Raw genomic sequence first — 25,615 nt, 5'->3', positions numbered from 1 at the left:
CCATGGAGAGATGGAAAATCTCAGCAGAGCAATGCAAATTATAAGAGTCAAGTGGAAAAGCTAGAAATAAAAAGCATGATGTGACTTGAGTTTAGACTTTGTTGTTTTTGTTACCTTTAGTAAATCTAAAATTTGAAATACCTGAAATAAAAATTTCAAAATAAATCTGAAAATAAAATTCTTGAAATGAGACATACTTTAGGAAAGAGTAAGTAAATTTGAAGATAATTCAAAAAAATTCTCTAAATTATAACACAATAAAGGAGAGGCCCCTGGGTGACTTTGTCAGTTAAGCATTGGACTCTTGATTTTGGCTACGGTTGTGATATCAAGCCCCAAGTGGGATCCATGCTGAGCATGAAGTCTGCTTAATATTCTCTCTGCCCCTCTCCTTCTGCCGCCCCCCAAATCTCTCTATAAAGATAAAACCAACACACACACACAAGAAATAAAGGAAAAGCAGAGCATTAAAAAATGATGGCAGATTATCAAACAATCTATACACTTATTTGGAATTCCAGCAGAAAAAGAGAGAAGGAACTACAGAAGAAATATTTGAAGATATTATGGACAGATAATATTTTATAATTAATGAAAGACAACACTAGATCTAAGAGGCTCAGAGAAACACAAGAAGGATAACTATACACACACACACACACACACATCTCGAGACCCATCATATTCAAACTGTTGAAATCAACCCACCCAGCAAAAATATCTTTACATAAATAAAGGCAAAATGAAAACACTTTTGAAAAACCAAAATCTGAAAGAATCCATTACAAGAAGACCTACATTAAAAGAAGAATTAAAATGGGGTGCCTGGGTGGTTCAGTTGGCTAAGCCATGGGCTCTTGATTTGGGCTCAGATCATGGTCTCAGTGTCATGGGGTTGAGCCCTGAGTTGGGATCCATGCTGAGCATGGAACTTGCTTAGATTCTCCCTCTGCCTTCCCCTCTACCTCTCTCTCCACTCCCACTAAAGCTCTCCCTCTCCCTCAAAATAAAAAAAAAAAAAGAATTAAAGGAATTTCTGCAGAAATAAAAGATGGAAATGTGGATCCACAAAATGAAATGGAGAGCAATGAAACTGGTAAAACTAAAGTATATGTAAAAGTTTTTTCTCTCTTAGTCTTGTTAAAATTGTACCAATATATTGTGGAGTTTATAGCATATACAAAAGTAAAATGTATGACAAAAATAACACAAGGATGGGAGTGAAGAAACAAAAGTATACTGTTGTGAGGTTCTTATACTAAATGGAAAGTGGCATAATATTATTTTGAGGTAGATTATAATAAGATGTGTTTTCAAAATTCAACATCAACCACTAAAAAACAACAAAAGAGGTATAACTAACAGTCCAATAGTGGAATAATTTTTAAAAAAAAGTTCTCAATACAGGGGCACCTGGGTGGCTGACTTCAGCTCAGGTCATGATCCTAGGGTCCTGGGATCAAGCGTCACATCGTCTGAGCCTGCAACAGTCTTCAGCTTCACACTCAGTGGGAAACCTGCTTCTCCCTCTGCCTCTCCCCCTGCTCATTCTCTTTGTCTCTCTCTCTCTCGGTCTCAAATAAATAAAATCTTTTTTTAATTTTTAAATATTAAATCCAAAATAAAACATAATAAAATGAAAACAGGAAACAAAAACAGGTGGCAAATAGGAAAACAATTAGCAAGATAGTTGACTTAAATCCAGCCATACCAATAATGATATCCAATGATAGTGGGGTCTAACTGCCTCCATTAAAAGACAGAGATTGTCCAATCAGAAAAATAGCAAGACTCGACTATATGTAGGCTAAAAAAATCCACTCTCAATATAAATTTTATATATAAAGATAGGTCAAAAGAAAAAGATAAATTAAAAGAAAGCTGGGTCAGACAAGGTGGACTTCAAAGCAAGGAATATCATAAGATATGAAGAACGATATTACATAATGACAAAAAGATACAATCCACCAAGAACACTAAACAATCTCAAAGGAATATGACCCTAACATAAGACTTTGAAAATACATGAAGCAAAAACTAATAGGAACAACAAAAAATAGACAAATCCATGATTTGACATTGAAATTGGAAAATTCAACATTCTTCTATCAGTAATTTATTGAATAAATACATAAAACATTTGAATGGATATAGAAAATCTGAATAATATTATAAACCAACTTGATCTAGTGGACATTATATAACGCTCCACCAACAAAAGAAAATACAGATTCTTTTCAAGTGTATGCAAGATACATCACTAAAAGAGACCATATTCTCAGCTATTAAAAAAATAATCAATTTAAAAGAACCGAAATAAATGCAAGTTATGTTCTATAGCCACAATGAAATTAAATGAGAATTCAATAACAGAAAGATAACTGGAAAATCCCCACGTGTTTGAAAGTTAACACACTTTAAGAAAATACAAGAGCAATTATAAAATATTTGTATTAAAAGAAAATTAATGGGATGCAGGGAAATCGGTGTTTAGAAGGAAATCTATAGCATTAAATATTTATATCAGAAAAGAAGAAAGGTCTCAAATCAATGACCTAAGTGTCCATCCTTATGAATACAAAAAGCGCAAATTTACCCAAAGCAAGCAGAAGGAAATAAATAGTAAAGATAGGACTACAAATCAGGGTACCTGAGTAGCTCAGTCGGAGAAGCATCTGCTTTCGGCTCAGGTCATGATCCCAAGGTCCTGGGATCTCAGGGTCTTGGGATCAAGCTCCATATTGGGCTCCCTGCTCAGTGGGGAGTCTGCTTCTCCCTCTCCCACTGCCCCTCCCCCATCCTCACTCATGCTCACTCTCTCCCTCTCTCTCTTTCTCAAATAAACAAATAAAACCTTTTTAAATTTTTTTTAAATCAAAAAAATATATGTATGTATATAAATAAAATAAAAGATAAAACCAAACCATCTGCCTGGGGCATGACTGAAAGATAGTATTTGTTTAGTTGCTTATTTATTGAAGTGTAAAACTGAAGTAATGGCAAAACCATTTGTACAGCTCAAGCCAATTTATGGAGTGTTTCCATATGAATTTGTCCATTTGATCACAGAGTGATCCTACTGGGTAAGACAGTAGGGCAATATTCATTATCATCTAGAAGTAGGTAATATTTACGAGTGATATAGCCACGTTAAGGGACTTGCCAAAGATTGAGCCAAGACATAATTTCAAAACTCCTGTTCCCAAGTCCACTGCTTTCCCGCTGTCCTTTCCTGATTCCTTATACTGAACACTGTAGAACTTTTATGGAGAACAAAAACTTCTTATTCCTGCTTTCTGGGTGAACCCAGAAGTGAAGTAAATCAGAAGGAAAGTCAAAAATATTTAGCCATGGCTAAGTTATTGAAACACCAGAAATTTTTCTTAGCACTTGAAGAAATGTTTTTCTTTACCAAATTCACACATTTCAAAGATGACAACCTAGATTCTTCATAAGCATTCCAAAAATACTACTTGCTGGCTGAAAATTGGCTATTTATAATAATTTTTACACAGGAAGACCTTTTCAACAAATAGCTAGACTCTCCTCCGGTGGATTTAATAAATCCCAAATTATTCATCTAAGAAACATCATAGTTGGAAAGTAATTTGGATGAACTTTCTGTTCCATTTTGGGTAAGTGGAAACCCAAGTTCTTGAAGACAACCAGGACTCTGAACTTACTTCAGGTCACTGTACTTTCAGAAAACAGTAATAATTAGAAAACCTCTCCTATGTTATATTCAGTCCAGATCTGCTTCCCTACATCTTATACCCATGATAATAGAAGAGCAGTTTAATGACAATAATCACTTAGGTTTATTTTAATCGGGAAACTCACAGGCACCATAATCAAGATGTCCTTTTCAGTAGAAGCAGTAGCAGGTAACTCATTTCTGCTAATAGCCACTTGACTGAGCAGCAATCCTAGCAAAGTGAACAGTTGATTTCAGCCACATAATTCTTATATAGATAGCTGCTAGATGGTACTATCAATGTAGATGGAGAATTCGAGACTACTTTCTATGCCTCAATGCTTGTCCTTTTGGATGTCTAGAGAGAAATGAAACAAATATTTATAGAGCTTATAGTTATATAATATAGTTATTACTGTTATTACTCCCATTTTATGGATGAAGAAATAAAGGTTCAAAGGGGTTCATGATTTGACAGAGGTCATAAAATCTCTTAAATAAAAACTCAGGGCTCTGAACGTATCTCCTAAGTTTCAAAGCAGATCTTAATCAATGTATCATATCACTTTGATGAACCAAAAGCAGAACCTGGGTAGGCAACAATGAGAAATGGACAAATTTATTACCAATATCTCTCTCTATTCTTTCTCCCCTCCAGCATCTTCCTATGGTCCATAACTATCCAAGGCCCCCAAACACCAGCTGGTCTGGGTCTGCCTTTCCCAGACTTGGCTCTCTGCTCCAGACTGAGCCCTCATCATTGGCTTCCTTCTCCTTTGCCTCATTTCTCCATGACCTGGTTGGCTAACCTCTAAAAACTTAATTTTCATATTTGCTCCAAATACTCCAATAGCGGTATAAGGGGAGCATTTTAAGAAGAGTCACTATGATAGAATGAGGGGAAGTTTGACAATGAAGATAGTCAGACATTTCAATCCTAATGTTTAAAACACAGTGCTCTAATAGGACCACAATGGTGACCCAAACCAGGATCCCTTTCCATGAGAACATTTCCATCACTTCACCTCTACTTCCCTGGGGTGCTCATTCCCGTACAAGGTAAATGGAAGAGACACTGCCAGCACCTTTAAGGCATAATTCACATCTTGTTCATTTTTATATTCCTGATGCTAATACAATTCCTGGCACATAGTAGGGGCTCTAGATGTCTGTTGAGTGAATGAAAGAAGGTCTGAACAGAACCACATGGATTTGAGTTGGATACGTCACTGGGTCCAGCTCAGTCAAGTCAGCTAATTTATCTCTCTGGCCACTGTCCTAAGGAAGCATGACATTAGCCATAACAAAAATATGCACTGCCATGTCTCCTTCACAGAAAAACAGTCTGAATAAACAGGATAGGAACTCTGATAATAAAGGGACCTCATTCCAATGAGGGAAGCAATCCAACTCTGTCTAAATGCTCAGGGATTCTGAACATTCAGGACTTAAGAAAAAGTATATCTAGACTTTTGGGGTCATTAAATCTTCAAAGCCATGTCCTTTTTCACTATTTTGTCTCAGGTTTGAGGGATTTGAGACCCAATACTGTATTACCTATATGAATATAAACATACAAAAGCAATTTTACCTGTCATTTTTCCAATTTTATCTCAAGCCTATTATCTCAACTTTGAGGTCCCTTCCAACCCAAATCCTCACGGATTTATCCAATGATGTGCTGGAGCTAGCTCTCATCAGCTCATGAGGGCTAACTGTTAAGTTTTCAGGAATTTTTCAAGGCTGTTGTCAAATACAGCCATTATTGAAAATTAAATTATGTAAATTAAGAAGTAAATGACAATTGAATCTTGAACAACACAGGTCTGGACTGCCCAGATCCACTTACATTTGGATTTTTTCTGATAAGTGCAGTACAGTACTATAAATGTACTTTTTCTTCTTTACAATATTTTAATAACATTTTCTTTCCTCTTACTTGATTAGAAGAATACAGTATATATTATGTATAACATACAAAACACGTGTTAATCAACTGTTTATGTTATCAGTAAGGCTTCCAGTCAGCAGGAGGCTACTGGTAATTAAGTGTTGAGGGATTCAAAAGTTATATGTTCATATTCATGCATGGGGTGAGGGAAGGGGGATAGTGCCTCTAACTCCTATGTTGTCCAAAGGTCAATGGTATATTAAAAACAAAGGCAATAAATATTCAAAACTCATCACTTCTTAATCACTACACTATATTTCACTGTTATATAAATGCTTTTCAGGTTATTTTTACCTATGGTGGAAATACTACATAATGGTGGACTGGGTCACATCCCTTCCTAACAGCATGTTCAGTGACACCACATTGGTACCTGAAATCTGCCCTGGTGGAAGTATTTATACCGTGAAGATTGGCAATGTTATAAATAAGGGCTTCTTCTTCCCACAGAGCCAGTTGTCAACAAATCAACTGGATTTATGCTGGCCTGAAACTTTTAGGGTTGGAGGAAATAGTCTAGCCCCAGAGTCAGGTAAGAAAAGAATGGGACCAGTCCAATAAACTGACAGCATTGCTTCTCGCTGCCACAGCGTCACTGTTGAAGACTGATTCTTTATGGTCACTGAGGATGCTAATCTACCTGGTGATGATTCACCTCTGATCCAAATTCCAGCACATGGCACATGGTGCAGTTCTTCAACAGAAAGTAACTCCACAGTCCGAGTGCTGGATTGGCCAGAAGCCCCTTCTTTGGACCACAGAGGTGTGGCTCTGCATGCTCAGCACTTGCAATCCACATCCAAAACCATCTTGGTGTGCCAGCTGATTCTAGGACCTCCATTCTTCAACTTGATGCCCAAGAATTTACCGTTAAGTATTTGGCTGGTTTTCTTTTTAATCCTTAAAACACAAAGAGCTCTATTGCATTCCATTTCCCTGGATAGGATTGCTACTTGTCATACCCCAACCTTTGATAACTCTTGGGGAGGCCTCACCCACCCTTCTAAAAAAAGACTCTATGACCCAAAATTGAATTACTGTCCAAAGAGAAACACTAAGTGTGTTCAAGATGCTTATACTCGCTGAGCTCAGTCAGGGGAGTAGTTATTATCAAGTATTCTAGAATGATGTGATTTCTTAGCTCTTCACTTACTAAAGAAGCAAAGAAGCAGAGAAAAGAGAATTTTAATCTTTGCAAGCACTTTGTTACAATCAGATCCTCTAAGAAAACATCTATCTTCAAACAAGATTCAATAGTTACTCATTTTTTTAAAAGCAAATTATTTTGTATACATTTTATTCTAGATATAAAACAAGAAGTTAAAAAATATAAATCAGGGCAGCCTGGATGGCTCAGCAGTTTAGCGCCGCCTTCTACCCAGAACATGATTCTGGAGACCCGGGATCAATTCCCACGTCAGGCTCCCTGCATGGAGCCTGCTTCTCCCTCTGCCTGTGTCTCTGTCTCTCTCTCTCTTCTCTCTCTGTCTCTCATGAATGAATAAATTTTAAAAATCTTAAAATATATATATATATATAAATCATGCATCATCTTATACTTAGTTGCCAAAGTACTTTACCTTACATTTTAAATAGTTTTTCACAAATATCCTATGAAGTATGTTCTGTTATTTGTGTTTTACAGAGGAGAACATTGAGGCCCAGAGATAGCTAAGAGGTTTTCCAAGATTGTATGACCAATAAATCCAAAAATCTTTCTGCTCCTCTTCCAAATCAGAATTTCCTTTCTAATATTCTTTCTAAAGAGATGGTAATATAATTAATAGAGTCCTCTCCTCAGCATTCCTTGTCCTTGCTTCTACCATGCATATTTCTGTACCATGCCTTTGCCCATGATAATATTCTTACATGAAATATCTTTTCTTTCCTTCTCTCTAGCCTTTCAAATCTAATCCATCCTCAAGACTCAGGGCTCAGTCACCTAACTATACACCAAACATATATAAAAGAGGGATCATTCATTTATGAACCCCTTTTACTGATTAAAATTGCAGTCTTACATTCCACATTATAATATAAGCAAAGTGCTTCTAGTGTTTATATAAAGTTAAATCTCTTCCAGCTAGGGTTTAAGACCCCATAGGACAGGTATTTAAGTTGGGTCTCAAGGTCAGAAGATACAGATGGAATATGCAAAGGAGAAAATTTGATTAAGACTGGCATTTTTCTTTAAAAAATGGCATTCTTCTGAATGCATGCGCAGAGATAGAAATTTTAAAACACAATGCTCAATTATAAGACTTAAGGGAAGACTAATATGCAAGAGAGTTAAAAATAAAAAGATAAAAAGAATCTAAGTGCTTTAAATAACTTTAAAAGTGTTAAGTGAAACTCTTCATTTTAAAATACTTTTAATTTTTTAATTCAAATGCAGACTTACAGAAAGTTGCAAAAGTAGTACAGAAAATTTCGGTACACTCTTCACCTAGCTTTCCCTGATGTTAACATCTTACATAGCCATAGTATAATTCCCAAAGCCAGAAAATTATCATCAGAACAATACAAGAAACAAGTATTTTCAAGACACTGGACATCAGGCAATGAACAAATGACAGTGATCTCCAAGAATCAGGAAACAAATGAGTTGAGCCCTACAGTTGCCTGGGCTTGTTGCCTTGAAAGGATTTCCATGCCTTGGCATGGGGAGGGGTGACTGAGGCAGAGCCAGGGGATTCCCTGAGTTGAGACAGAACTAAGAGTTCGGGGGATCAAAGTAGCTAGAGTTCATTAAATAGAATGCTAGAGCAGAGAGAGAACCCCAGAAATCTGCAGAGGGTCCCTCCAAACGATCAGCAGAATACTGATCAGTGCACGCATAATGAAGAACCACACAAGTCAAGAAAAAGGATCATCCAAAAGATTAGGGGAGGAAGTACTCACACAGAGCGGAGGGTAGAGCCTATCCCCACCAGTCAAGCTGGACAAACTCCCCGGGGACAAACTCTAGGGAGAGTTCTCAGAATAGTCCAGCATCAGTAGTGGGAAATGAACCAGCCCTGCACTAAATACTGCTCCAGAACCACCTAGCAAATTATAAAAGCAAGATTGGAAAGGATCAAAGTTGTTTCTAAGCAACTTTAACTGCATCCCAGCACAAAGCTGAAGGAGATGTATGTAGGAATACAAAAATATCCATTGTTGCCTTGCTTTGTATGTTGGTTTTGATAGTCTGATGCTAGTCTTGGGGTACCTGCTTGGGTGGCTCAGTCGGTTGAGCAACTGCCATCAGCTCAGGTCATGATCTCAGGGTCCTGGAATAAATCTTCTTCTGGAAGATTTCTTGGATTATAATTTTAAATATTAGATCTGTTCCATTGTTTTATTTTTCCTCCTCTGGTCCTCAGATAACATGAGTATTTATCTTTTTTTTTTTTTTTTTTTTTTGCCTGTCTTCCATTTCTATGACTTTCTGAGCCTTTTTACTTTTTTCTTTACTCATTGCTATTCCCTTGGCTGTTTTCCTGCCTTTAATTAAATGTTCATTTGGTCCATTTTCCCTTGTGCATCTTGTAATTTGTTCTTCATTTCTGAGATAATTTTTTTCTTCCATTTCTTTCCTGAGTTTAATTAACTTTTTTTCTTTTTTTCTCTCTCCTTTTTTTTTCTTTTCTTTTTTCTTCTTTTCTGTCCTTTTCTACTTTTAGTTTTTGGCTTTCAGATTTAATGTGGTTATTCATATCTGCAAATGCCTGTTTCAGTATATTTCATTCATCATGGGAGTGTAGACTTAACAATTTTCTTCTGCTTCATGGCTGTTTTTGAGGAGGGGAATTTTACTCAGTTGATTTGCATGCAAATTCATTTCCTGATTTTCTGAAATATTTCTCTGTAAACTTTCCTTTTGTTCATTTTTACGAGATTGCAGCAGTTTAGAAGGTTCCTAGTTTAATTCCTTTCCAGCTTAGAGATGCTCAAGTACTTAAGTGGGGTTTTGTCGGACTGTTTTCCTGGTGGTGAAGAGGTTGGAAGGCTTCCAGTATTTTTAATCTCTTCTGTCTTATAGGACAGGAAATTTCTTCCTTTTTCATCTTTTCCCCTTTACCACTTGATTTCCCAAGGGTGATTCTTCCTTCCCTTTTGCCTCTTTCTGCCCCCCGCCCCCAGAAGCTTTTTACTCCCAGAAGACTATCCTTTGAAATCAGATTTTTCCTTTAAAACAGTGTGTCCCTTTAAATTGCACGTCTGGTCCCTTTTTTTTTTTTTTTTAAGGTCTACCTTGTCCTTTAAGACCTGAATACACAGAAATCCTTTCTCTGCTGTCATGCTCTGATCTGCCTGGTTACCTTTTTATGGTGAATGCCATCTTATGGGTGGTTATTCCAACTCACCCACAGGCCTCTCCACTAGTCTCCTGTGGGTCCTATAATCTCCTTCCATCAGCCTCTGCCTGCCATGAACACCCATGGTGTGAGAAGGGACCACACGGGCCATAGCACTGGTACTTATTGATTTTTCTCTTTTTATTCACAGGTACTTTACGGTTTTGGCATTATTTACATTAATGTTGAGAAGTGGTTTTCATAAAATTTTTATAGGTATGAAATTATTTCACATCATTTAGGGAGAAGACTTGGAGAGGCTGTTTATCTCATTGCTACCATTGTTCATAGCTCCCCTGAGTCATTATTTTAAAATCTTTTATTAAAGGAAACTATATATACCAGGAGTGCACATAGCATAGGAATGCAGCTCAATAAATTTTCACAAACTGAACACATCCATGTATCCAGACATAGGACCAAAGAAAAGACCCTACCAATACTACAGAACCAACTTGTGCTCCTTCCATTTGGTATCCTATCCTCAAGGGTAACCACAGCACAGATAAGTCTCCCCTGTTTTTGCACATTATGGCAGGTACTCTTATGTGTCTAGCTGCTGTGATCATGTTTATGAGATTCATCCATGTTTTTCCATTCTTGCTGCTAAATACTCTTCCATCTGTGAATGTGCCACAATTTATTCACCCAACCTATTATTTGCAGGTAATTTCAAGTCTTTGGTTAATTTGAATAGTACTGTTGTGAACATGTTTGTATATGCCCTTTGGTGAATATATGCAAACATTTCTGCTAAGTATATACCTAGGAATAGAATTGCTTGTTCGTGGACCAGCAGTGTATAAAACTTACTTTTTTTTTAAGGTTTTATTCATGAGACACACAGAGAGAGAGAGGGAGGGAGAGAGGGAGGGAGGGAGAGAGAGAGATGTAGGGACACAGGCAGAGAGAGAAGCAGGCTCCAAGCAAGGAGCCCGACGTGGGACTCGATCCCAGAACTCCAGGATCATGCCCTGGGCTGAAGGCAGGCGCCAAACCACTGAGACACCCAGGGATCCTGTGTATAAAACTTCCTGTTGCTGCATGCACATCCTTGTCAAAATCTGGTATTATCTATCTTCTTTATTTGCTCTGTCCTGGTGGTATATAGTCATATCTCATTTTATTTGAGCATCTATTCATATTTTATTGGCCATTTGATTCTCCTCCTTTGGAAAAGTCTCTTGTAATTATTTTTCTTTTGCAAGTATTTCATTTTAGAGGAAAAAGACCTTTTACCGGTGACCACTGATTTCACCATGTTCACAAAACTAATTAGTAGTAAAGCAAAAGTCAGACCCAGCACAACAGCACTGGATTCTCCAGGTTTTTTGTTGTTGTTGTTGTTGTTACCACTGGAATAAGGAGTTTGGGGTTAATCTTGTTAGTATCTGGAAATCATTTACGGTTTTTAAGCTGGGGAATGGCATAGCATTGGTGAATTAAATAGGCAATTCTCAACATGATGGGTGGAATGGATTATAGAAAAGTAAGTGTGTACCCAGACCACTTAGAAGACAAATAGTACAGAATGATACAAACAGGGAGAGATACAATAGATTGGCAAATAAGGAATAAATCAGAGAGAAAATGAAACGAAAAATTTGACAGGAATGAAAGATTTCTCTAATCATTTTTTAAGCTCAGGAGACAAAATAATAACAGACAGAATTACGTAAATCACAAGGTTATTGGGGATGGAAAAAGCATGAGTTTGGTTTTAAATCCAATGATATAGGCATGTCGGCAGGATATTCAGGGGAAAGTATCTGAGCCACAACTGTAAAACAGGAATTTTAGGTTAAAGGTAGAGATTTGTGAACCATCTGCAAAAATGACATGGAAATGAAGATATTGAAAAAAAAAAAAAGAACACCATAGAATCAAGAAGAGAAAAACCATCTGCCATCTGCCATAAATAATTATTGGATGAGAAGAATTCAAGAAGAAGTCACCGAAAAGGGGTCTAGATAGGTAAGAGGAAGACAAAAGAGATTTAGAACAATATTATGGCATGCGGCTCAAAGAAATACAGTTTAAAACAGGAGATAGTCAATATGAAAACCTCAGAGAAGCAAGACTGTGAGATCCAGCAGAAGAGAAAAGCCTGCTGGGTGTACCACGTATGTTGTCACTGGTGACAGAGAGAACAGTGTCAGTACCATGCTAGATATGAAAGCTGTATCATAAGACATTCAGAAATGAGTTGATAATCAGATAATACAAATCTCATGAATTTTTTAAAAGATTTATTTATCTGGGAGAGTGAGTGGGAGGGGAGGGCAGAGGAAGAGAGGGAGAATCTAAAGCAGATTCCACGCTGAGTGTGGAGCCCAACACAGGACTCTAGATCTCACGATCCTGAGATCACGACCTGAGCTGGAATCAAAAGTCGGATGCTTAGCTGATTGTGCGACCCAGGTGCCCCAAATCACAGTATAGTAATGGAACTTTATCAATGGCTTCAGCTGTGAAAAGCAGAAAAGAATTAGCAGAAAAAGAAAAGGCAGGCAAGCAAAAATGGTTTTCAAATGGAGGAGATCCATGTTTATTTCAAGGAAACAAAAGGATACCCCAAAAAGAGAGATTCAGGGGCGCCTGGGTAGCTCAGTGGTTGAGCATCTGCCTTCGACTCAGGGCGCAATCCCAGAGTCCTGGATTGAGTCCTACATTGGACTCCCTGCATGGAGCCTGCTTCTCCCTCAGCCTGTGTCTCTGCCTCTCTCTGTGTCTCTCATGAATACATAAATAAAATCTTTAAAAAGAGAGAGAGAGAGAGAAATGCATCGATAATGTTAGAAAGCAAAGGGTTAATTGCAGTTATGAAGCTCAAAAGTTTAACAAGATTTAAAATGTCCCTTATGAAGAGAATTAGTAAGGAATTAAGGATTTCTGCTTCTAAGGAGGAAGAATACTGAAAATCTTTGTTCTACAATGCTGCATAAAATATTACAAGCATTCTTTAAAAGTGTAGGAGAGTTTGCAAGAAAACAAAATTCTCAATTTCCAGAAATAAGAAGCTCCTGAAAATCAGAGAGGTGACCCTCCCAGTTGACATCACTCTGAATGGCCAGAGGAAGAGGGATCACAGTAGTTTTGGGTACCCTAGGGGTTTTGATATTTTTGTCTGTGTTGAAATTAGAATTCAGGTGTCTGCTTCAACCTAGGACCCTTTAAAGATGTACTCTCGTGAAAGGTGGATTAGGGAAAACAAAACAAACCAACCAGAAGCACAGAGAACACCTCTAAAAAGTTGTCTTTTTTCAAGCCTAACAATGAATGGGAAAAACAGCCTCTCCTATAAATACATATATCTGAGCTAGGCCATACACAGATATTTGGTTTGAGTTTATACTAGTCACATCATGTGCTAACCCTTCAAACCAAGAAATCAACATAAAAATACATCCCAGGTTGTTAATATCCTGGAATACTAATGTTAAACAACCCTAAAAGGCTATGTCCCCAATCCTGGCCACACAGGAGTCCCACAGATAAAGTACTAATGAAGATACACTTGAATCCACTAATTGGAAATACATGAGCAATATTCTATAAGTACAAATCTATCCACAATGGGTACAATAAACTATAGGATTAGATTATCAGGCAGCCCAGATGGCTCAGCGGTTTAGCACCGCCTTCAGCCCAGGGCCTGATCCTGGAGACCCTGGATCAAGTCCCACGTCAGGCTCCTTGCATGGAACCTGCTTCTCCCTCTGCCTCTCTCTTTCTCTCTCTCTCTCTCTCAATCTCTGTGTCTCTCATGAATAAATAAATAAAATCCTTTAAAAAAAGGATTAGATCATCAATAAATTCAGAAAATTAAACAATCTGAGTAAGACTAGAAAAATAAATATATTTAAAATAGTTAAGGACAAAACAAAGAAGTAAAATTTTTAAATGGTTAAAGACATAAAAGAAGATATGCAAAAAAAGCTTAAGAGCAGTATACTGTTTAAAAATTAAAATCAGGAAAGAAAACTCAGAAAGAAGACATATTGAATACAAATAAGTAAAATTTCTAGGAATAAAAAAATATATATAGCCATTGAAATCATAAAATTCAGCAAATGCATTAAATAGCAGAATCAACATAGAAAAAGCCAGAATTGATGTACACAAAGATAGATCTGAGGAAATTGCTTAACATGAATCTCAAAGACATAAAAAAAAAAGATGAAAATATCAGGCAGAGGTTAAGAGACAGAGGATAAAATAAGAAGGATGAACATACACCTAAATGAAGTTCTAGAAGGGGATTCAACCAAAGGAAATATGGAATAGATTTTATTTTTTGAAGACCCAAATGAAATCGAAAAAAGCTTGAATTTTAAGTTGTTCAAGTTGTAACTCTACTCTGATTATCCCAATCTACATTCTTCTCTCTTTTCTCTGAAGTTCTTTGGTAATTATGATCCAAACATCACAATGTTCCATCTAATTACATACTGTCTTGCTGACAGCAACAATGGCTTCACACATGCTAGTCATATCTCCCTAACTAAACCATAGGATTCCAAACAAAGAGGTCATGTCTCACACTTCTCTTGTATTTCCTGCAGTGCCTGGTATTACTTACTCTAAATTATAATTTAACAAGGGAAGTAATAGGATTAAAGTTAAAAACCTACATTTTAATCCCTCAATATATCATGCTTTATTTTAATAAAGGCACATGCATTTATCTTTTCTATTGACAAGACATATCCAAGAACACATACATTTCAACCAAACCTGGTGAAGCAAGAGTTCAGCGTAAACTTTATCTTTAGTTAAAAATTCCTTTAAGTATTAGTTCATTTAGTATGCATCCAGTAAGTTTGCATGCTGAGCATATTTTGTAAATCAAACTATAAATAGCTATAATAAATGTCATATGTAAATTGATCTATTTTCAAGGTTTCTGAGTACAACAGAGAATCTGAATAATTTTTTGAATGGCTGACAAACACTTTTTCTGCTTTTGCATTTGGATATCTCCCAAAGAACTGAGCAAATTTTCCTAAACTCCATCCACAATTCTCTGTAAGATTAAAAATGGACAGAAGAAAATTTGCTTCTTAAAATGGTAATTAATTAAGAAGGTCAATAGCAATGAAAATTAATAGCTTGAGCTGGATATGTGCTCCCTACATTCACATAGCTTTATTCCAATGACATGATAAAGAATGCATGACTGTTACATAAAAGAATAACTAGTGGAAAATGTGCACAGGCCCACAATTCATAATGGCACATCACTGCTATTTCAGGATAATAATTCATTATTAGGACACAACTTGAGGGTATCCCAAAAAAATAATCTATGCATTCTTCATAACCCGTAAAATGACTTAATGAAAACAAGTCAGATTTTAAAAAGGCTTCTACACCGTTAAAATAACTGGATTCCTTTGTAACATGGCTTTATTCCCTGTGTTGTGTAAAGATTGGCCAAGAAAAAAACTAGCCTGAAGAAATTAATAGATCAGGAGATAAGAGCCAGCAAGCTTGGAGAGAAAAAGAAAAATCTCTTAGTCTCTGTCTAAGAGAGAGACACACACACACACGTACACATACACAGGCATGTGCATACATGCATTCACGCAGCCATACATGCAGGCACACATGTGATTCAAGCCAAAAGAAAGAGAACTTCAGAATATAAGATAAGAAGTGACAAAACAGCAATGTCTCACCTGACCTTGGTTTAGATTGCCTGCTCCTCACCAAAAAGAAAAAAAAAAAAAAAAAAAACACAGCTGGGAGCATAAGGCTAAATCCCATGTGTCCTCTGCTAATCTCAGTAATTAATTCTCTTCGCTTAAAGGCATCCATTTTTGTGGGTAGAGCAGTTGAATAGAGTTAAAGTTTGACCTACCACGTTATACTGAACCTACAAGTCGTCTTAGCCAAAATCTAAAATAAAACCCTAAATTTTACAAGAAGTGATGCACGATTATACAATAATAATAAGACCCTCAGCTATCCATGCACCCAGCTCCTGGGGCGACCAAACTACATGTCAAGGAAGAGGTAAAAACACAAATCAAGCAGTGCATGTGAAATCCATTTGCTCCCTGCTCTGTTTATCTAGAACAGATTGCTGCGCTTACAGCCTCCCATCGACTAAGGATTTTTAGCCATGAAGTTTTCCAACTGAAATCTGCCTAACACCTGAGTAACAACCAAAGGCTCCCTCACCAAAACTCTCCTTGGGATCTCTGGGACTTAATTCCATCAAAGATTTCAGTCTTTTCCATCTGCTCACCATCCTATTTGTTAAATGCCCAGACTTCAGACTCAAGAGAGGAAGTATAATTAGTCAAGAGAGCAGAGGGACCCTGAACAACTCAGCCTGGGGGTCAGGGGGCTTGAGTTCAACCTTGAGTGGGAAAAGCATCAGTCCCACTTCTGCTCTTCCCAGGAAAGTGACAATTATGTGCTCTGGATCCTTGGGGGAAAGAGGCCTATGCACTTATTCTCTTTTGAAAGCATTCTCCTTTGAAAATCAAATCGCTTCGAATGCCACCTTTAAAGCCAGCAGAAATTATAAGATGTCCCCTGGTGCTGTCAAGTCCTAGAGACCCTGAGGGAACTTGTTTACAGCTAACCCCAGAGGCATTTAGAGACACAGGAACAGAGTTTCTTATTCCTAGGAAACCTAAATATGTCCCACATATGCAAACTTTCCATTAAGCTGAACTCTTCTCTCTGAAGCCAAGACCCTAAAAAGGACTTGAGAAAAAAATCATCTTTTACAAGAAATCATCCCTGGATCCTCAGGTTTTTCCAATCTTATAATTTTAAAAAATTATGCATGGATAATTTTGCATGGATAGCTGAGGGTCTTATTAATCAAATCCTGCATTTATGGTATCACAATCCTGATAATACCCCAAAAAGAAGATTTCTCTTCTCATTTTTTTTTTTTTACTATTAGTATAAATTCCACTTTCATCACTTTGAAATGGAGTGAGATGGGGAAGAGCATCTCTACATCTAATATTTATTGTTATCATTCAGCACCTCACCCACTGAAGCCTTCCCCGGATGATTCCCAGATTTGATGGATTAAAGTGTGCATGCTAAATAAATAAAAAAAATAAAACCTGAGAATTGGAAAGAAACTTAAAAGTCAGTAGTGAAACCTTTTCATTGAGGCCCAGAGAGGGACCCAGAATCTCATGGTTAGGGCCTGAGCCACCAAGCACCTAGAATTCAGGTTTGGGTGACTGGCAGACCAGAATTCTTTCTATACACCATAGTCCTTAACCCTGTAGAACTAAAGAATCTCAGGACACATGTGATGTACCAGTTAGGGAATTCGAAGTTACATGCTATTTAGTTTTGTCCAGAACTGCTTACATGAAATTTATGTTCAGATGGTCTCTCAGTTCTCCTCCGGAGTTTACCATGATGCCCAACCCCAATGAACAGCCACTGCCCTAGGTCACAGGAAAAATACTGTCCCTGAAGGCCACCTCTCCACTCCAGGTCTGTTTTTCTTTAAAGCCCTCTGATTCAATGACTTCCAAAAGTCCAAAAATGTTTTATTCTGATCTAAACTTGCCATGTTTCAATGACAAAATGTGGTTTGTATTAACTCTTTTGACCTGCCCGTGCTCTGAAAACTTCCTCTTGTTTCTGGAACCCACCATTTCTCCAAAATTACACTATCCAGTACAGTAGCACTAGCCACGTGTGCCATATCAATGTAAATTTTAATTACTTAAAATTAAATAAAATATAAAATTCAGTTCCTCAGTTACATTAGCCACATGTCTACGATGACTACAATAAATAGAAGTGCAGAAATAGAACATTTTCAGCATCACAAAAAGGTCTATTGGACAGCAGTGCTCTAGAAGATGCAGATTTCTTCCCAACCAGACAGTGAATTCCTTAGTCTTCTCAAACCCCGCAACTCTGAAACTCAACTGCTTATTATTACTAAGCCCAGCCAAAATGGGATTCCACTAAATCTGCATTTCATTTGTAGTAGTTTACAACCTAGCTCAGACTTTTTTTTTTTTACTTTTTGTTTTGAGATCATTATAGATTCCAATGTAAATCTAAGAAATGACACAGAGATATCCCACAACCCCTTCACCCAGTTTCCCCAAAAGGTTGCATCTTAAACAGCTATAGTACAATATCACAACCAGGAAATTGCTATTGATATAATCCACTGGCTTTATTCAGATTTCACCAGTTTTGCATGCATTCATTTCTGTTTATGCCGGTGCTTGTGCGTGTTTAGTTCCCTGCAATCTTACCACATGTGTAGATTTGTGGACAACCAACACAGTCAAGACTCAGAAGAGTTCCATCACGAGAATCTCTTAATGCTACCATCTTATAGTTAAAGCTATCATATCTCCTCCGCTCTCCCTAAGTCCTGGCAACATGTAATCTATTTTCCATCTCTATAACTGTCATTTCAAGGAATATCATATAAATGGGGGTGCCTGGGTGGCTCAGCCAGTTAAGCATCTGCCTTTGGCTCAGATCATGGTCCCAGGGTCCTGGGATTGACCCTTGCGTTGGGCTCCCTGCTGGACTGGGAGCCTGCTTCTTCCTCTCCCTCTGCCTGTCCCTCCCCCTGCTTGTGTGCATGCTCTCTTACTCTCTCTTTCTCTGTCAATAATTTTTTTAAAAAAAAAGGAATATCATATAAATGGAATCATATAGCATGTAACATTTTGAGATTGTTTTCTTTTCACTCAGTAAAATTCCTTTAAGATTCATCCAAGTTGTTGAGTGTGTATCAGTGCTTCATTCCTTTTTCGTGCTGAGTACCAATCCATGGTAATATGTACCACAGTTTGCTTAACCATTCACCCATTTAAGGACATATGAGTTGGTTCCAGTTGGGGCTATTACAAATAAAACTGCTATAAACACTTGTTTGCATATGAACATAAGTTTTACTTTCTCTGGGATAAATACACCCAAGAGTGCAATTGCTGGGCCATATGGTAAATGCATGTATAGTTTTGTATGAAACTGCCATATGCTTTACCAGAGTGGCTGTCCATTTTATATCCCTATCTGCAATGTACAAGTGATCCAATTCCTCTGCATCCTCATCCACATTTGGTCTTGGCACTACTCTTTATTTTGCCATTCTAATAGGTGTGTAATAGTATCTCCCTGTGGTTTCAATTTATATTTCCTAATAGCTAATGGTGCTCATCACATTTTTCATGTGCTTATTTGCCATATGCTCTTCAGTGAAATGGCTGTTCATGTCTTTTGCCCATTTTCTATTGGATTGTGTGTGTTTTTTGCAGTTGACATTTGAGAGTCCTTATGTATATTCTAGATACTAGTCTTTGTGAGATATGCCATTCGCAGATATTTTCCCCAGCCTGTAGCTTTTATTTTTTTTAAGTTCTCATTTAAATTCTAGTTAACATATAGTGTAATATTGGTTCTAGGAGTAGAATTTAGTGATTCATCACTTACATATAACACCCAGTGCTCATCACAAGTCTCCCTTTTTTTTAAGATTTTATTTATTTATTCATGACAGACACACAGAGAGAGAGGCAGAGACATAGGCAGGAGGAAGAAGACTCCCTGCGGGGAACCCGATGTGGGACTTGATCCCAGGACCCAAGAATCATGCCTGAGCCAAAAGTAGATGCTCAGCCACTGAGCCACCCAGATGCCCACAAGTGCCCTTTTTAATACCCATCATCCATCTAGCCCATCCCCCACCTACCTCCCTCCATCAATCTTGTTTGTTTCTCTGTCATTAAGAGTCTCTTATGGTTTGCCTCCCTCTCTTTTTTCCCCTCTCCCTATTTCATCTGTTTTGCTTCTTAAATTCCACATATGAGTGAAATTGTATGGTATTTGTCTTTCTCTGACTGACTTACTTCACTTAGCATTATACTCTCTAGCTCAATCCATGTCATTGCAAATGGCAAGATTTCCTTCCTTTTTAAAGCTGAGTAATATTCCATTGTATATATATATATATATACTACTTCTTCTTTATCCATTTATCAGCTGATGGATGTTTGGACTCTACATAATCTGGATATTATTGATAATGCTGCTACAAATATCAGGGTACATGTACCCCTTTGAATCAGTATTTTGTATACTTTGGGTAAATACCTAGTAGGAAAATTGCCAGGTTGTAGGGTAGTTCCATGTTTAAGTTTTTGAGGAACCTCTATACTATCTTTCAGAGTGGCTGCACTCACTTGCATTCCCACCAACAGTGTGAGAGGGTTCCCCTTTCTCTGCACTCTTGCCAACATCTGTTGTTTCCTGTGATGTTAATTTTAGCCATTCTGACAGGTGTGAGGTGTTATCTCATCATGGTTTTGATTTGTATTTCCTTGCTGATGAGCGATGTTAAGCATCTTTTCATGCGTCTATTAGCCATCTGGATGTCTTCTTTGGAAAAGTGTCTATATATGTCTTCTGCCCATTTCTTAACTGGATTATTTGGTTTTGGAGTGTTGAGTTTGATAAGTTCTTTATAGACTTTGGATGCTAACCCTTTATCAGATATGCAATTTATAAAGATCTTCTCCCATTCCGTAGGCTGCCTTTTAGTATTGTTCATTATTTCCTTCACTACGCAAAAGCTTTTTATCTTGGTGAAGTCCCAATAGTTCATCTTGGTTTTTGTTTCCCTTGCTTCTGGAGACATGTCTAGTAAGAAGCTGCCAGCCTGTGGCTTTTAATCCTCTTCACAGGGTTTTCCAAAGTTTTTAATTCTTATGAGGTCAACTTATCAATTTTTCCTTTTATGGATCATGCTTTTTGGTGTTAAATATATGAAATCTTCATCCAGTCTAATGTGCCAAAAGAGTTTCTCCTAGTTTTTTAACTGAAAATTTAGTATTTTAACATTTTCCACTTAAGTCCATGATCCATTTTGAGTTAATTATAAGGTGTGAGATTTAGGTCAATTTCATTTTTTTGCCTATGAATGTCCAATTGTTCTAGTACCAATGGTTCAAAGGCTAACTTTCAGCCAATAAATTGTTTTTGCATCTTTGTCAAAAATTAGTTGGGCAGAAAAAGTTCTGGAGATCTGTTGTGCGATATGAATGTGCTTAACACTACTGCACACTTAAAAATAAGTGTTAAGGTGGCAAAAAAATAAGTTAAGGTGGCAAATCTTATGTGTTTTTTACCACAATTTAAATTTTTTTTTAATTTTTATTTATTTATGATAGTCACAGAGAGAGAGAGGCGCAGAGACACAGGCAGAGGGAGAAGCAGGCTCCATGCACCGGGAGCCCGATGTGGGATTCGATCCCGGGTCTCCAGGATTGCGCCCTGGGCCAAAGGCAGGCGCCAAACCGCTGCGCCACCCAGGGATCCCAAATTTTTTTTAAATAATTTTTAAATTAGTTGGGCATATCTGTGTGGGTCTAACTCTGGATTCTCTATTCTATTCCATTGATCTATATGTTTATCTTTTCACCAATATCACACTGCCTTGATTATAATAGAAACTTAATATGTATTAAAAATAGGTATAATGATTCCTCCCATCTTATTCTTCTATTTTGAATTTGTTTCACCTTGTCTAGGTCTTGTGCAGACATTTTTATTATTATTTTGTCCTTCACAAAAAAAAATGCAAAAGAACATTTCACATAAGGAAAAACGGAGGCATTGACCTCTATTTACTCATCAAAAATTTACTCATCAAATAAAGTTTCATTTATTGAACATTTTTTCTATGTTGGCACATTACAAACAAGACCTCGTTCAGTTTTCATATAAACCTATGCAATATGTGCTATCCTCATTTCTATATACAAGGTAACTGAAGGTCAGATAGGTTAAGTACTTTTCCCAAGAACACACAGATAAGTGGTCAAATCAAGATTTAAACACAGATCCGTTTGATCCAAAGCCCAAGACTTTCTACTGTACCATTGCAAACATCTTTTACAATGTCTACCATCTGCTTGATAATTTCTGCCTGATCTGAGGGATACAAAACTGAGCAAAATATGGCCTTGATTCTGAGAATCTCAGATTATTTCCAACAGTCTCAGATCTCAAGGTAACAGGTTAAGAATAGGTACTACCAAGCTATAATGAATTTTTCCATCTCCTTTTATCAAAATTGCTTCTCTCGCCTCAATCTTTTATTTTCTAACAATGACTAGCCACTTGCTCCACCCAAATTTCCCAATCTAAGAGACCATAACCACTCTCCCCTACTAATCCTACCACCAACTTTCAGATCATAGTAATGCTATATCCCTCTACTCAGTCAGTAGAGGAGAGAGGAGATGGATACAGCTAACTCCAAACCAAAGACTTAGGGTAAATAGCTTCAATCCTCAATAAAGTCATCTTTACTGTTTGGCACAGGCCAGCTGATACCTAGAATACTGTTTGCAGTAAGGTCCATTCAGTGTCTGCCCAGGGATGTAGCTCTTCATGACTTCCAACCATTAACCATATACTGTGATCCAGCACAACCAAATAACACTCTATAGAAACACAATATTTGTATCTGCTTTTAAGGTAGAAGTCAGGACAGGGAAGATCACTGTCTACCTTTCCCATTGCAAACACATGACTTCATTAGTATTCCTCTAATGAAGAGGAATTAGAGTATTCCTCTAATTCTAGAGGTTCTCATGTAAGCGTGAAATTTCCTAGTTTTCTAAAAGGTTAAAGAAAGTCAAATCTGGTTTTTATGGTCTGTCAAAAAATATATGTTGGTTTCTATAATGGGATCTCATATATATAATAATCCCTTACAAGAAAAGGAAAGCTCCAGGATAAATTAATCACTAGGAGAGAGTCACAGGAAGGAACTCTATGTTCAAATATCATGAAAGGCAACAGGCTTACAGAGATGAAAAAGGATTGGCCTCTGACCTTAAGGATATCACAATAGCCAATAACTATAACATACTCTAAAATAAAGGTTTGCATGAAGCTCCCCTGGATCTGAAGGAAGAAAATTATGCTCAATCAGCAGAGGTCAGGAACAACTTTACAGGAAATTTGAGATTTGAGTTAGTTTTGAAAGTTCTAAAACCATGGACAGAAGTGGGAAAAAAGTACTATCTTGGAAAATTTTTTTTAAAATTCCTCAATGAGAAGTTTGACTTCTGAAGTCTCCATCAATATAAATATCTGTCAGCTAGTTATCTGTAAAACAGGGATGACATCACCTCCCCTCGCATAGATATTGTGAGAAATGATTGTGATGCTCCTGATAAAATGGACATCATGACCAACCCAGAAGTGCAGCATATGTCTCCATACTCCCTGGCGTACCCAGTCCTGCAGGCTGCACTTCGCAGCAGTGTCAGAACACACATTTCCACCAGACAATTAGCCCTCCTCTGATGACTGTCATGTCATCAGGGAGGATCCTCCAGTCAAACCACCTGAGCCCCCAAAAGGACTCAGGAAATATATATTTTTTAATATTGTCTTTATTCATGAGAGACACAGAGAGAGGCAGAGAGATAGGCAGAGGGAGAAAAAGAAGCAGGCTCCCTGTGAGGAGTCTAATGCAAGACTCGATCCCAAAACCCTGGGATCACGCCCTGGGTAGATGCTCAACCACTGAGCCACCCAACTGAGGGAATATTTTATACCCCTGAGGGAATATTTTAAGTAGGAAGACTGTTGGACAACCAGATCCCCACAGATACATCACAAAGACAGAGAACAGATAATACTCAACTAAATGCAAGAGCAAGCTCATTAACATGGTCACAGAGGTGCAGTCTGTCTGAATGTGAGAGATCTTAAAAGGGATAAAAGATTATCTATTACAGTCTAGACAATGCGGTCCTGTTTCATTGTTGAACAAATCACTCATTTTTCACCCTAAAACCTAAAACAGTGAGAGAGGTTAAGCCCTTATCATACCAAGAGACATATGTTTGAGTGATATTGCGTCCAATTAGACCCAACATGTCCTCCCAGGGCAAACTCCAGGGTAGCCCAATTCTCATCAAAAGTTCATTTGGGAAAAACTGTATTTGTGGAAGATAGCTTCAAAAGTAAGAGGCCCTCCACTTACCTAGTCAATGTGACCATCTGAGAGCTGACTAGGCAACATTAGAAGAAACAGTCCTATAAAGTCCTTCGCACCTATAGAGCAGGTATGTCATGAAGAATGTTAATTTTCTGATCATATAATACTCACCTTTTCCATGGAACATCCAGAAAAAATTTTCTTAGATCTTGGTAGAAGACAGATGAATTTCCTGGAAGGAAGGTAAAAAAATTTTTATGGACACTGTGATTTTCATTACTTATCCTATTTATACTTTTGCTTTGGCTACCAGGAAGCACACATACTATTGAAATGTCCTTGTTGTCACTGCCCAGGACCAATGGCATGTATTCGATATTTTTTTACCCTCATTTTTCTTCAACCTTATTTCAATTTTCATATTATTTGGCTTCTTTTACTACTTCTTCAGGATATAAAATACAAAGGCTCAGCCAAAGAGAATAAATGTTGATATATATATGTTTATAATTTATGCAGGTCAGAAGATGGCATCACCATAACCTGGAAAGCAAGTGTCCTAAGAAAGAAAGTCTATGATAGCACCCAGTGAGTCTAGTACCAGGATATGCTGGGGTCACTCACTAAAGCTGAGTTTTACCAAATGTCTTAAAGATATTTCCTTAGAACAGTCTTAAAGACCAAGCATGGAAGAAAGAACTAATGGATACAGCTTTGAGGCAGTCCTACTTCTTCAAAAGGAAAACTGTTAAATGTATAAGAAAAATTGGATCTAATGTTTATAGCTCTCTAAACTAATTTCAGAAATAAATTCAGAATCGTAAAATGATTATTGTTTTTATTAACCTATATTTTTGTGAAATATGGTAGCCAAAACTATAACTTAGTCACTATCTTAACATGGGTTCCCCTGAAGGTAGAGCTAGAGACAAAGATCTATGTGTCAGGCCTTTACAAGGATCTACCAAACCAAGGAAAAGGTATGAGTGAGTGTGTCAGCAAAGCAGGCCAGGAGGAAGAGCCATTGCAAATACCAGTCATCAGGTTGGCCTCCAATGTTGACAACTTGGTCCTAAAGAACCATCTGACAAACTGTATGAAGTATGTTTTAGAACTGTCAGTAGAGAGAAAAAAATTTTATCTACCCAATGCCAGTTGATGTTGGACAAAGTTCATCCAACCGGTGTTAATGCCCCAACATTTCCAGGTTACACGTGTGTGAGTTCCCCCTGGGTTTCCATAGCAACCCATGAAGCACCATCAACAGAGAATCCCCAGGGTAGCATACTAGATAGGATACTAGAGAATGGGCCAGAGGCATCTGCAGGAAGCAGGTCAGATCCCTTTGCAGAACTGATTATTGCCCACAGTGTCATATTCTTGGGAACTTACTAAAAATAAACCAAAAAAAAAAAAAAAAACCCACAGCAACAACTTTACTTGATTTTCCTGATCCATCTATAATCCTTTTAAAACTTGAGAAAGCAAAGGAAAAAGGCAGTCTGTGTACAAAACATTGGTGAGATTAAAAATCAAATACTAAAGTTGACATTAGCAGTAGAGAACAGCTGGAACAGAAGTACCCCACTGCGTCTGATGTTAGCATGAAATGAAATTGAATAACATCGCTGCAGGTATGACAAGGATTCAGG

General features: G+C 37.4%; 1 long non-coding RNA gene across 1 annotated transcript; it reads right to left on the bottom strand.

Moving 5' to 3' along the window:
* Positions 1 to 3,800: 3,800 nt before the first annotated feature.
* Positions 3,801 to 25,186, bottom strand: LOC125752617 (uncharacterized). Its single transcript, XR_007402572.1, has 3 exons — positions 25,109 to 25,186; positions 24,135 to 24,195; positions 3,801 to 4,052 (listed from the first exon to the last, which is right to left on the bottom strand). It is a non-coding gene; the product is annotated as an uncharacterized LOC125752617 (long non-coding RNA).
* Between the last annotated feature and the right edge of the window lie 429 nt (positions 25,187 to 25,615).

Source organism: Canis lupus, chromosome 16, assembly GCF_003254725.2.
Source record: "Canis lupus dingo isolate Sandy chromosome 16, ASM325472v2, whole genome shotgun sequence".
NCBI classification, from domain to species: Eukaryota; Metazoa; Chordata; class Mammalia; order Carnivora; family Canidae; genus Canis; species Canis lupus.
The sequence above is the reverse complement of the archived record's forward strand: the minus strand, read 5'-3'. Positions and strand labels throughout refer to the sequence as shown.